General features: G+C 33.8%; 1 protein-coding gene across 1 annotated transcript in view; it reads right to left on the bottom strand.

Annotated features, from left to right (window-relative positions):
• The window catches only part of plx (PTB_TBC1D1_like and TBC domain-containing protein plx), a 160,813-nt gene that overhangs the window by 139,795 nt on the left and 6,879 nt on the right, over positions 1 to 14,139 (bottom strand). The gene's annotated exons all lie outside the window — the stretch shown is intronic.

Here is a 14,139-nt window from a genome sequence, read left to right as displayed (position 1 = left end):
CATGCACCTACAAAATACAGTAAAACACACGTAATATACGAGGAGCCTTCAAATATTTGATTTTGAGACAGGAGTAAGGTACTCTTATTTTGGAAAATCTCGGGAAATCATTGATTTACTGGAGATTTTCTTGTCCAAAATAAGTGTTTTAAGTTGTTCATAATTTCATGATTTGTATTTTAGAAGTCCATGAGAAATTGCAGAATAAATGGACCGTACTCGCTCGAAGTTATAATTTTTTTTTATTATTCCACGCACTTACCTTCAAAATAACTTACAAATGCGCACAATAATTGCTATAATAATAAATTCAGTATTTGAATCAACAAAATATTTTCTTGTAGACAAGTAGACTATCATTTTGTCAAAAATAAATTTCACATGCAACTAGATTTTACATGAAATTTTGTTTCTCGTAAAAGAGATGTAAAAAAAATAAGTATCATGAAATACACAAACAACAATATGACACAATTTTGGATGAATTGATCGAAGCACGTGTCGAGGTGTAAAAAAAAAACGATTTGACGTTGGAAAAAAACTCCAGTAATATTCATTACTACACCAAAGGTTCCAACCAGTACATCATAAGTACTATCACATTAAGTTTCGTGACAGACCATTTCAAACAAATAGTTAAAATATTTTTTCATTAACCCAAACTTCAGATTTCTAACTTCAGAACTGATGAAGTTCATTAAAATGTTTAAACCCCTTGGGGTGGAAATTCCTGCATATTTCAAGATTATCGGATCAGTAGCTTCGGCTGAACGTTAATATAAGAGTGTCAGTCAATCAAAAGGTACCCAGTTACACAATAACGAATAGCGTCGGCAAAAAACACTGAAAGGATTATAATGCAATACATTGATAATATTATTCTCTCGTTTATTCAACTCTGTTTATGAACATAATGGTTTGGGGACAATCAGTGGAAGTAGAAAGAGTTTTTGTTATCCAAAAAAGATTTGTAAGATTAATTTTCGATCTAAAATACAACGAATCATGTAGAGAAGTCTTCTTTAAAAATAAAATTCTGACGGTATTTGGTATCTATCTTTATAAATTACTGTCTTACATCCACTCAAATTTGTCTTCATTCACTAGATCTCGCGAAATACACGATTACCCCACTAGACAAAACCATGAAATTCATCTTAGAAAATGTAATCTTTCAGAATACAAAAAATCGCCAAGATATGCCGGAGCAATGGCTTTCAACCACATTCCAGGAAAAATTAAAGATATTCCCGATCACAAAAAGTTTAAAAAACGATTAAAGACATTTTTATTGGAAAACAATTTTTATTCACTTAGGGAAATTTTAAATCATAAAGAAAAGTGAGTTATGTTTTTTTTTGTTATATTACTTTTAAAATAAATGTGGCTGTATGTATTTTATATTTTTCTACAATTATCTTCGCTTTTCAGCTTTTATGTTTTGTTTATATTGACCTGTCTTATGTATACCATGTGTACCTAAAAAGATGAAATATATATCTTATTTTATCTACACCTAGTAATATTATATATGCGTAAAGTTTATGAGAATGGATGAATGTAATGTATGTATTTACGTATTTTACTTTTCAACGCCTAAACAGCTCAACGGAATCAAATAATGTAAGTTGGTATATAGATAGATCATGACCTGGAATAACACATAGTAGATTTCCACGGTAATGAGGATAAAACAGCAGGTAACAGCTAGTACTGTAGATACCTATTGATTGACTGACACTCCTATATTTACGTACAGCCGAAGCTACTGAACCTAGAATCTTGAAATATGCAGGTAGGTTCTTTGTATAGAGTAAATAATCATCAAGAAAGAGAATCAAGAGTTTCCACCCCCACCTAGGGGGAAGAAATACTGAATGTCGTCAGTTTTGAAGCTGAAGTTTTGGGTTGATAAAAAATATTGTAGCTATTTGTTTAAAATAGTATGTCAGGAAACTTAATGTCACAAACCAAATTCTACGCGGACGAAGCCGCGGGCAACAGCTATTAATTTATATTTTTACTTCAAAAATACAGTAACTAAAAAATATGCCAACTGCAGTGAGTAATAAATAGCTTCGAGAATCTAGTTATGTTACCTATAAAGAAATTTCGCAACGACGTCTGCCCTCACTCGTCTGCCCGGGTTCGGGTCGCGTTCTTAGCGATGGCGCTTCATTACTGAGATCGCCCCCCGTCGTCTTACAGTAGACGCGACGCATAATGGCTTACTGCGTCGCGTCAAGTTAATCTTATCGTGACAACTTTCAAGCGATTCGTCTAAATTAATTACTTTCATACCACTTGTATGGTGGTATAAAACATAGAAAATTCCATTTCTCAATGTTCATTGGCTGAGATATTTGAGGATGTACAATTTTAAGATTGTAGACAATTTCGTTGGTCAATTAAACAAAGAACTGGCCAATTGAGATTGTTGCAATGCTTGGATTCCTTCCCAAGAGAAAACACTCTGGTTGAAGACAAAAAAACTTACCTGTTAGTGATGCAGAGAAAAGAGAAAATGCACAAAGTCCCATCAATCCATAAGTTTTCCCGTATTTTAGTAATTCAATTGTTGCCATCGACTTTCATCTAGAAGGATGAAATATGGGCAATTGTGCAACAAATAATGTGGATCTTTGTCGTTATAATCTGAATGTACATTGGAACTATTTACATCGAACATTACACTGGCACGTGGCACAAATACAGCAATTGATACGTGTCAACAATTTTAACAAAATGCCTTTGAGTGAAGAGGCGTAATTTGAGCATTTACCTTATTTACCTCATATATTGTGTAAGAATCTTGTGAATGATATCTGTTTCAATTCCATAGCGAACGTTTGGAGTACAAACTAAATAGGGAAAAGTAATTTTCGTATAATATTATAAAATTATTCACCTAATCTGTTCATGTTTTTATACAGTGTGACCCATTTTTAATGGAAACACCCCCCTAAAACTTGAAGTTGTAAACCGATTTTGATATTTTTTTTTGAAATGTCAAGTACTAAAAGGTCTACCTTGGGACAAAATTTGAAATGTTTATTAAAGTTTCAGGGCATATTACGATATTTTTTCTTAGTCGAAAATCTGGATTTTTTATTAGCTTTTTTATTGAAAAAATCACTACGCCACTGGATTCAGAGTGCCTCTGACCAAAATTTCATGAAAAAATATTCATTATTAACAAAGTTATGACAACTCAAAAATTCGAAAACTCACACAGCTAACAGTCACAAAAACACCCTATATCAACAGATATAGCCATGAGAATATGTTTTTTGTGATTTCAACAATAAAGTGCCGCCAGATGGAAAAAAAAACAAATAGCGTAAATATTTTTAATGAAAATAAGTTTTTACGCAAATTAACTAAAACTAAGACCTAATATTTCAATTCAAATCTTAGATATTACAGTGTGGCACTTGTGAAAGATTTTATTGTACTATTGTCAACAATATTCATCTTACAGTTCTTCGAATTATTTTGTGTCATGGCTGCAAGATTGAGCGTAAGGGAGAAAATTGAAATTGTACGCCTTTCGGGAGATGACGTTAGAAGTGCTGGAGAGGTTTGTAGAGTATTTAATGAGAGACATCCAGATCGTCCTCGAATTAGCTGCGGTACGGTAAATAAAATTAATTAAATATTCAATGAAACTGGTGCAGTATCAAAATTGATGTTAAAAAGTAATCCTGTACAAAGACGAAACAGGAATGACAGGAATGATCAAATCATTTTAGATTATTTTGGAAATAATCCTAATGCCAGTATAAGGAATGCCACTTTAGATTTGAATATTCCACGAGAAACTATTCGGAGATGTCTCAAGGCGAAGAATATCAAACCTTTCAAGCCAAAATTTTTACACACACTTCAAGAAGGCGACGAAGCAAAACGCCTGAAATATTTCCTGAAAAATATTTTATATACCGACGAAGCCACTTTCACTACAAATGGAGTAGTGTCATCACAGAATTGTCGCTATTGGGCAGCGGATAATCCTAACTGGGTAATAAACTGTAAAAGCCAGTATTCTCAAAAAATCAACGTCTGGTGTGGGATATTGAACGAACGAATTATTGGTCCTTTCTTTTTTAAGGAAAACATTAATGCGCAGAGGTTTCTAGAATTTTTAAACACAGAATTTTGGGATGTTATTCACGAGCTGCCAATCAATGAACGATCAAATTTAATTGTCCAGTTAGATGGGTGTTCAGTTCATTATGCCAGAGCTGTGAGGCAATGGCTTAACGAACATTTTCCAAACCGATGGATAGGCCGTAGTAGTCCGTTTATAGAGTGGCCACCCAGATCTCCAGACCTTACAGTTTTGGACTTTTTTCTCTGGGGACTTCTCACACAAAAGGTTTACAAAAACCGCTCAAGAGATAGAAATGAACTTTCTGCAAGAATTCGACAGGTATGTGCAGATATTAGCCCTCAAGAACTAAGGAACGTAATCAGAAACATTCGTAAGCGCTACGACACATGTATCGAAATACGTCGTGGATTAGTAGAGACTTCTAGAATATGAGTTTGAATTAATTGTTGCACTGAATCGAAACATTTCAATAATTAGTTATTAGTTACGTTTATTGAAATTTTTTGCTTCATTGTTAGTTGAATTGTGTGAATGTAATTCCGTTATTTTCATTAAAAATATTTACGCTATTTGTTTTTTCTTTCATCTAGCGGCACTTTACTGTTGAAATCATTAAAAAAATTATATATTGTGACTGTGAGCTGTGTGAGTTTTCGAATTTTTGAGTTGTCATAACTTTGTTAATAATTAATATATTTTCATGAAATTTTGGTCACACCTATTTAGAGGCACTCTGAATCCAGTGGCGTAGTGATATTTTTCAATAAAAATAATCGCTAATAAAAAATCCCGATTTTCGACTAAGAAAAAATATCGTAGTATGCCCTGAAACTTTGATAAACATTTCAAATTTTATCCCAAGGTAGACCTTTTAGTACTTGACATTTGAAAAAAAAAATTTTAAAATCGATTTACAACTTCAAATTTTAGGGGGGAGTTTCCATTAAAAATGAGTCACACTGTATGTAATGTCCGTGAAGTCATTTTCTGTCATACCTATTATAACCAATGACCAGCATTAACCTCTTGATCTGTAACACACATGTGAATGGCATTTTTTGAATTATGTAATTGTCATAAATAACTTCGAAGAAAACATAACTCGCCAGAATAGCTATTCAGTGTAGGTAATTAACGTTAACTCGCCTTCCCAATTTGCGATATTGGATCATCCCAAATTCAACCCAGTTCAGTTGACGCTAAAATATTTCCAGAAGTTGACAATCTAGAACCTTGTAATCAGGGAAATAAATTAGCGGCTGCTGCTGAGGTAAGTAACTCTGGAAAAGAGGCAGAGTGTTCAGATCATTATCTAAACGTCAAAATACGTCAGTCACCCACTTTTTTTTGCAAAATCGGTGGGTGAAGCCTATCCAATATTTCTGTTAAAGAACAAGTGCTAACAAATTATTGACATTACTTTGACGTTCCCCGTTTATATTTTCTGTCTACTGAAAGGGATACACGACTTTCCTATGACTTTCTAGTGTAGTCAAAAGCTGCGATTTTTGCTACGATTCCGATATGGAATAATCATTACCATCGATTTCTGCTCTTTGATTATTCCTTCCCTAGTTGCTACTTTTCATATCGTTTCAATCGACGGATTTCTCAAAATGGAAAGAACTCGAAATCAATTGGAATAGTTATTACTGCTAATGTTTATCTTGATTTTTTTTTTGGTATAATTGATTCTGTTTATTCTATTGAATCACAAAAATTTCCAATGAATATAACGAGTTTTTTATCGAAACACTCATTCTAATTCATAACGAAACCTTGACAAATGTTTATTATTTTGTTGACTCGATTCTCCACAATAAAAAAGCTCAAAATAATTTAAATACATTTTAAACTGATAATCGAATATAATTAACCTCAAATAATTGTTATTGTAGTCTGAAAGGTATTTTTCAGCTGTGGATAGTGAATTACCTACACCGTTCACATATTCTGATACCAGTTGAAAAACATTTGTTTATAGTTGATGTAACATGACAATAGCTCATAAAAAATGAGTCACACCTATACTTATAAATGCAAAAGTAACTCATTCATTCATCGCTGTTTCTACGTACTGGTAGTCCTAGGAAGCCAAAATAAGGAAGGTATCTAGGTGGTTCTTAGATCTTAGATGCGCACCCCCGTGGGGGTAAAAGGGGGCGTTCACATATGAAAATTATCATTCATACTGGTGAGTCCTAGGAAGTTACAATTTGGTATATTGGTGCTTCTTAGGTCTTAGATGCGCACTAAGGAATAATTTTTGTATATTTTGACCATGGAAACCCTGTGGGGGTAAAAGGGGGGCGTTTACATATGAAAATAACATTCATACTGTATGTCCGTACTGGTAAGTCCTAAGAAACTAAAATTTGGTATATAGGTGCTTTCTAGATCTAAGATGCGCACTAAAAAAGGATTTTGAAATATTCCAACTGGGGTGCCCCCGTGGAAGTGAAAGGGACGCGTTTACATATGAAAATTATCCTTCATACTGGTAAGTCCGTACTGGTAAGTTCTAGGAAGCTAAAATTTGGTGCATAGGTGCTTCTTAGGTGTTAGATGAGCATCAAAAAATTATTTTTTTATATTCCAACTGGGGCGTCTTCCGTGGGGGTAAAAGGGGAGCGTTTACATATGAAAATGACCATTCATACTGGTGAGTCCGTACTGGTAAGTCCCAGGAAGCTAAAATTTGGTATATTGGTGTTTCTTAGGTCTTAGATGCGCACTTAAGGAAGGATTTTTGAATATTTTGACTATGGAAACCCTGTGGAGGTAAAAGGGGGGCGTTTACATATGAAAATTACCATTCATACTGGTAAGTCCGTACTGGTAATTCCTAGGAAGTTAAAATTTGGTACATAGGTGCTTCTTAGGTGTTAGATGAGCATTAAAAAAGGATTTTTTTATATTCCAACTGGGGCGTCTTCCGTGGGGGTAAAAGGGGAGCGTTTACATATGAAAATCACCATTCATACTGGTAAGTCCCTACTGGTAATTCCTAGGAAGCTAAAATTTCGTACATAGGTGCTTCTTAGGTGTTAGGTGAGCATCAAAAAGTATTTTTTTATATTCCAACTGGGGCGTCTTCCGTGGGGGTAAAAGGGGAGCGTTTACATATGAAAATTACCATTCATACTGGTAAATCCGTACTGGTAATTCCTAGGAAGCTAAAATTTGGTACATAGGTGCTTCTTAGGTCTTAGATGCACACTAAGAAAGAATTTTTGATTATTTTGACTGGGGCGTCTCCCGTAGGTGTAAAAGAGGCACGTTTACATATGAAAATAACATTCAAACTGTATGTCCGTACCGGTAAATCATTGGATGCTGAAATTTGGTATATAGGTGCTTTCTAGATCTAAGATGCGCACTAAGAATGTATTTTGAAATATTCCAACTGGGGTGCCCCCGTGGGAGTGAAAAAGACGCGTTTACATATGAAAATTATCCTTCATACTGTTAAGTTCGTACTGGTAAGTCCTGGGAAGCTAAAATTTGGTACATAGGTGCTTCTTAGGTGTTAGATGAGCATTAAAAAAGGATTATTTATATTCCAACTGGGGCGTCTTTGGTGGGGGTAAAAGGGGAGCGTTTACATATGAAATTTACCATTCATACTGGTGAGTCCCAGGAAGCTAAAATTTGGTATATTGGTGTTTCTTAGGTCTCAGATGCGCACTTGAGGAAGGATTTTTGAATATTTTGACTATGGAAACCTTGTGGCGGTAAAAGGGGGGCGTTTACATTTGAAAATTACCATTCATACTGGTAAGTCCGTACTGGTAATTCCTAGGAAGCTAAAATTTGGTACATAGGTGCTTCTTAGGTCTTAGATGCACACTAAGAAAGGATTTTTAATTATTTTGATTGGGGCGTCTCCCGTGGGTGTAAAAGAGGCGCGTTTACATACGAAAATAACATTCATACTCTATGTCTGTACCGGTAAATCCTAGGAAACTAAAATTTGGTATCTATGTGCTTTCTAGATCTAAGATGCGCACTAAGAAAGGATTCTGAAATATTCCAACTGGGGTGCCCCCCTTGGGAGTGAAAGGGACGCGTTTACATATGAAAATTACTTTCTCATCACTGTTTCTCCGTAGCACTGTATTTGTAGGTTCGTTTTATATTGTAGATGTGCAATAAGAAAGGACTTTCGAATATTCCAACTGGGGCGCCAGCCGCGGGAAAAGAGGCGCGTCCATAAAACAAAATTATCTTTTCATCGCTTTTTCTCCATGCCCTCGAATTTTCCCGAATTCAGTACCAGCATTGCACACGCGCGAATCGCTAGTTTCAATATAACACGAAGGGTATATCCGAAAACTTGAAAACGTAATAATAGAATGATTACTCAACAGTACAAAAAATATTATTTTCATTACAATTTTCCTAAAAAATATGTTGTTTTTTATTTTGTATCAAGTGTTTTTCGATTGACGAAAATATTTCAACTCAAAATCATCGTAACCGCCAACCAGATGATGTCTGTCTGTCTGTCTGTTTGATGTACTATAATAAATTCACAGAAATCTTCTAGAGACTTCTGCTAAAAAGAGATATTGTAAATTAATGTTATTCATCTATATCGAAAATCAACTCAAGAACAATTCTCACTAGTTTTTCAAGTACTGGTTGCAAGCTTGGTATTCGCAACCTTCAATCTCTATTAATAATTAATGCACAAGAAAGAATAGAATTGATCGTCTAATCTCAATTCTTATACAATTATTTGTATTTCTTCTCATCTGTCTGGCAAAATTCACAAAAAAATCAGTATTTCCCATTCATGTTACATCATGACTATGTTGTGAGATAATCTATGTAGGAATGCAATTGTGTGTACTAGCCCAGAAACTAAATTAAATGACTGAATGTAAAAAATAACCTTCAGGTTCATTCCAATAACAGCGGGTTTTTAAATATATGGGTAATGGGAAATTTAATTGGCAAAAGAAAGAAAAACATTAAAAGCATTCAGATGATAAAATAACAATATTGTTTTATTGAAACATTGAATATTTATGATTAGGTATTAACTAACGATACAAATGTAACAAAATAATGAAAAAACACAAGGTATAAATACGGGCAGTGTTATTAGGTATCAAAAACTGAAACAATTTGGTTTTAATTATAAATGATTGGAATAGAAAAACACGAGAAAAATAATCAATATGAACCAACGATCAAATATGAAATTTTCCATATTTGATATAAAAATATTCAGATGATTCTGGCCATATAAGAAATCATATAATTCTGTATTTTCCATTTAATTCACTAAATACTTTCTCAATTGGTTTTTTAATTTGAGAGCAGTTTTAGATTTTTTATTTCTTCAGGAACTGTGGCAGGACCCTGTATAATAGATACAGGGTCCTGCCACAGTGGCGCGGTGTTCCATATCTCAATTTAGGAAACAGATAGGAATCTAAATATTACTAGAGCTCGACAAAATAAAAATATTGGCGGTCACAAATATGTTTCGTACATTCTTATCAGTCGTCAAATGGATTTCGCTTTGAAAAAAGTTTTTCATCGAGTTTATGACGTAGAAATAGGAAAAACGACCATTTTTCGAAAAAAATGCTTTTATAAGAAAAACTATCGAACCTAGGCATAGGGAATACTTAATGAAATTTGTAGAGGTTTCGTTGGCGCTCCTTATGGATCAATAATATACAGTATATATATATATATATATATATATATATATATATATATATATATATATATATATATATATATATATATATATATACAATATATTTAAAATAAGGAAGATTCTGCAAATTTTTATTTACAATATATGGCAAGCGGTTTTTTCATACCCTGTATATCACAGGTCGACTACCACTGTAGAATATTTGACCAAAAAATAAATACAATTGGACTTGGCACAACTTTATAATTTCAAATATTCTGAGTGACGAATATTGGGAAAAAAAGCCTGTCATGCTAGATATCTCGAAAACCGTCAAAATTTTCGAAGTGAAGATATGCATAAAGTGTCTTTTATTTTCTATGTAGAAACCGAAAAATCGAAAAAAAGTATAGGTTGCCATTTAAAAAAACACAGTTGGGATCCGCCCAGAAAAATTGAACACCCTGTGTGACCGCCAATATTTTTATTTTGTCGAGCTCGTGCAATGAGGTAATATTATAGAAATTTAGATTCCCATCTGTTTCCTAAATTGAGATATGGAACACCGCGCCACTGTTGCAGGACCCTGTATATTATAATTTCATCATGATAAATCGATTTCTGCCCAAAATAAGATTTTTAATTACCAACTGATAATAATTTTTTCTCTAGTATTATGACTATGAATATTATTGATTTTTATGGAATTTATGTCCGAAATTTTTCATTTATTTGTTATTGAATGAATGAAAAAACAGGTTTTATTGGCATATTCCTGAATAGAAAGAAGATAATGCAGTTGTCAGTATCTAAGACTGAAATAAATATTTTCAAAAATGTAAAAGGCATATACAGGGTGTAACTGAATAAGTGTGAAACATTTAAGGAGGTGACTCCTCATCGAAAAAAAGATAGGATCTTTCATATAAATAAACTTCATTGGAGCATACAGCCCCTTAAAGGGGGTACATAAAATTTGTAGAATTTTTTTCACAAGCACTGAAAAAGTTACAATATTGAAATTAACCTGACGTCTTGTACTACCAAAAAGGCACTTAGCCAGTAATTTATTTGGTTTACCACATGGTTGTAAGGGATGGAAAACGCAACCCCTAAAATTTATTTCCAATGTAACTTTTTGTCTTATTATTTGTTTACCATTTAAAAATGTATTTCCAATAGCCTGTTTCATTCTGAACAAAAAATGTCTCTTGGGTTTTTTTGCCCAAAATAAACCAGTTCGCATCAAAAAAATTATTTTACGAACAACTACAGAGATACATCGTCATAAATGCGAACTGGATGTATTGTTATTTTGTAGTTAATACCTGCATTGAACGATTAAAGGGTAATAAACAAAACTAATTTATTAATAACAAAACACACAACATGTAGAAATCATAGTAAATGTTCGATATGTCTACCTTCAGACATTACGCATGCGTCTAGACGTCGGCATATTGAGCCACGTATTCGCTCAAATATACCTGGAGTCTGTCTGGTTACCCTGCACGCATCGATGATGCGGTTTCTTAAGTTTTCTATATCGCGAACAGGAGTATGATGAACCAAATGCTGTAAATGGCCCCAAATAGAGAAATCTAGAGGATTGAGATCCGGGGATCGAGCGGGCCAGTTCTGTAGTCCACCTCGACCTATCCACTGATTTGCATATGTTTCAGTTAAATGCTGACGTGCTACTTGACTAAAATGGGCGGGAGCCCCATCATGCATAAAAAACATATCCCTCTAACGCCTAAAGGAACTTCCTCCAGCAGTACTGGATGCACTTCTCTTAAAAATTGAACGTATGCTTCACCGTTTAATTGAGGAGGTAGAAAATGAGGCCCAATTGAATCATCCCCAATAACTCCGAGCCACACGTTTTGTTTCGACAATAGCGTGAGGGTTTTCATCAGCCCATATGTGGTAATTATGAAAATGAATAATCTTGTCCCGAAAAAAACTACATTCGTTTGTGAATTATATCGTCTTCAGAAAGTCACAATTTCTTCTAATCATTTCCAGCATCCAATTGTAAAATTCAAGACGGTTCGGAAAGTCTCTCGGTAACAGTGCCTGTACTCGTTGCAGATGGTAAGGGTATAAGAGTTGTTCATTTAAAATTCGAAATACCATCATATGATCAACATTTAGCTGGAAAGCAATCTTTCCAGTACCGGTAGTAGGTTGTTCTTCAATCAAATTAACTACTGCTTCCTCAAGCCATGGTGTTCGTACTTCTCGATGGCGACCACAATCTTGCGTTCTTTTATCGAATAAACCATATTCTCGTAATCGTTGATGAAATATTCTATGTGAAGGATGCTGGCGTTGAGGATACATTTCAGCATATCTTCTAGAAGCTTCTAACCCATTTCCCTGCGACAAACCGTGAACGTAATACATATCAGCCATTTCCTCATTTGTGTTTGCCATTTTAATAACAAGTGAATTACTGAAGTAACAAATCAAGAACAGAACAACAACAAACAATTAGTATTAATTCAATTTCGAAAATTCACAAACTGACAGCGTCATACCAATTTAATTGTCATTATCGCTAATAGCGACCTACTAGATAGATTAGTTTCGTATTTTCGCATTTATGACGATGTATCTCTGTAGTTGTTCGTAAAATAATTTTTTGCTGCGAACTAGTTTATTTTGGGCAAAAAACCCAGGAGACATTTTTTGTTTAAAATGAAACAGGCTATCGGAAATACATTTTTAAATGGTAAACAAATAATAAAACAAAAAGTTACATTGGAAATAAATTTTAGTTGTTGCGTTTTCCACCCCTTACAACCACTGGGTAAACCAAATAAATTTCTGGCTAAGTGTCTTTTTGGTAGTACAAAACGTCAAGTTAATTTCAATTTTGTAACTTTTTTAGTGCTTGTGAAAAAAAGTGTTATACAAATTTTATGTACCCCTTTAAGGGGCTGTATCTCAACAAGGGATGCTCCAATGAAATTTCTTCATATGAAAGAATCTTTTTTTCGATGAGGCATCACCTCCTCAAATGTTTTACACTTATTTAGTTACACCCTGTATAAGGCATTTCAACAGGGATTCCAAACTTTGACAATTAATTGATAACGGCCACCTTGTTGAAGCTAGATCTGTCAAAATCAGTTGTCTTTTATTCAGTCTGTTCTGACAAGTCACCGTGCAAAATCACAATTCAAAATTTCATTTTAGAAAACGGAAGTTTGATACAGCGCAATTCTCTCGTTCACCCTGTATATTAAATAATAATTTAAAATATTCCAATTTATTGGTACCAAAAACTTGTTCACGAATAATTTCGTTATAATTTCTCTCCTTCATCTCAAACTTCTAATATAAACTTGATGAGATACCCAATACATAACCATCCGACTTTACATAAATTGGAAAGTTATGTAACATATACTTGTTGATATTTAATACAACTACTGTTTCAATAATATATTCATAACTGTTCACATTACCTTCATTTTATCGCATTGAATATTCGTGTTAAGAATAATATGATAAGACTAGTATAATAGTGTTCGTCTACTTGAAATCTGTCCATTTTTACGACCAAACAAGATAAAGGGAGATTTCCTAACGAGGTTAACCGCAATAAAGAGATTAACTACTCATCTGAAACATTCAGTCCGAAGATACAATGAATTATAGTCCGTTCATAATTTGTCGATAGCACAAAATGAGGGCCCAAGTCATAAAACGGTCGTAAAACTCGTAAAATCAAAGGCGGAGGTTCCTGAGGTGTTTATTCATTAAATATAAAGCTTCAGTTCATATTCGAAACTTGCCTTGAAAGGGTCAAGTTGTTACGAACGAAAATAATTTTTGGTTTAGTACATTTTTTAATCGCATTTAATTTACGGCTCGTTGGTGTTTCGGCGTCTACGGCAGTAATTAACGTCTCTAATATTTATTTTGCGAATTTTGTGCAGTGCGTGAGTAACTTTTTTTCATATTCCTACAAACATATACGTACCTTTCGTTCCTGCTTGTTTTGTTTGATTGCTTGTGATGGCTTCATCATCATCATCAACATCATCAAGTTTTACACCGGTACTGTTGCGTACAGTCAATAAGTCTGTCTATTCACCAAGAGAGAAGACTATTGTTTTGAACGTTCACGATGCTCTGGTTTCTCAGAATCCCACAAACACTGTTCAGAACATAATCAAGAGAAAGAAAAAAAAAAGGTATAGCTAACCCAAATACAAACGAATACTTAAAGAGGGGGAGAAAACCTATTGAAATTGATGAATTTGCCAAAAATGGTATTTGAAGGAAAATTCACGAATTTTTTTACAAAAAAGAAATACCCAACTCAAACAAAATTTTACAAGAAGTTAGAGACGAC

Source organism: Leptinotarsa decemlineata, unplaced genomic scaffold (genome assembly GCF_025532065.1).
Source record: "Leptinotarsa decemlineata unplaced genomic scaffold, Ldec_3_MD MMD2_tig00000505_RagTag_RagTag, whole genome shotgun sequence".
In the NCBI taxonomy this organism is placed as follows: Eukaryota; Metazoa; Arthropoda; class Insecta; order Coleoptera; family Chrysomelidae; genus Leptinotarsa; species Leptinotarsa decemlineata.
Note: the sequence above shows the minus strand (reverse complement) of the source record. Positions and strands in the feature narration are given on the sequence as shown.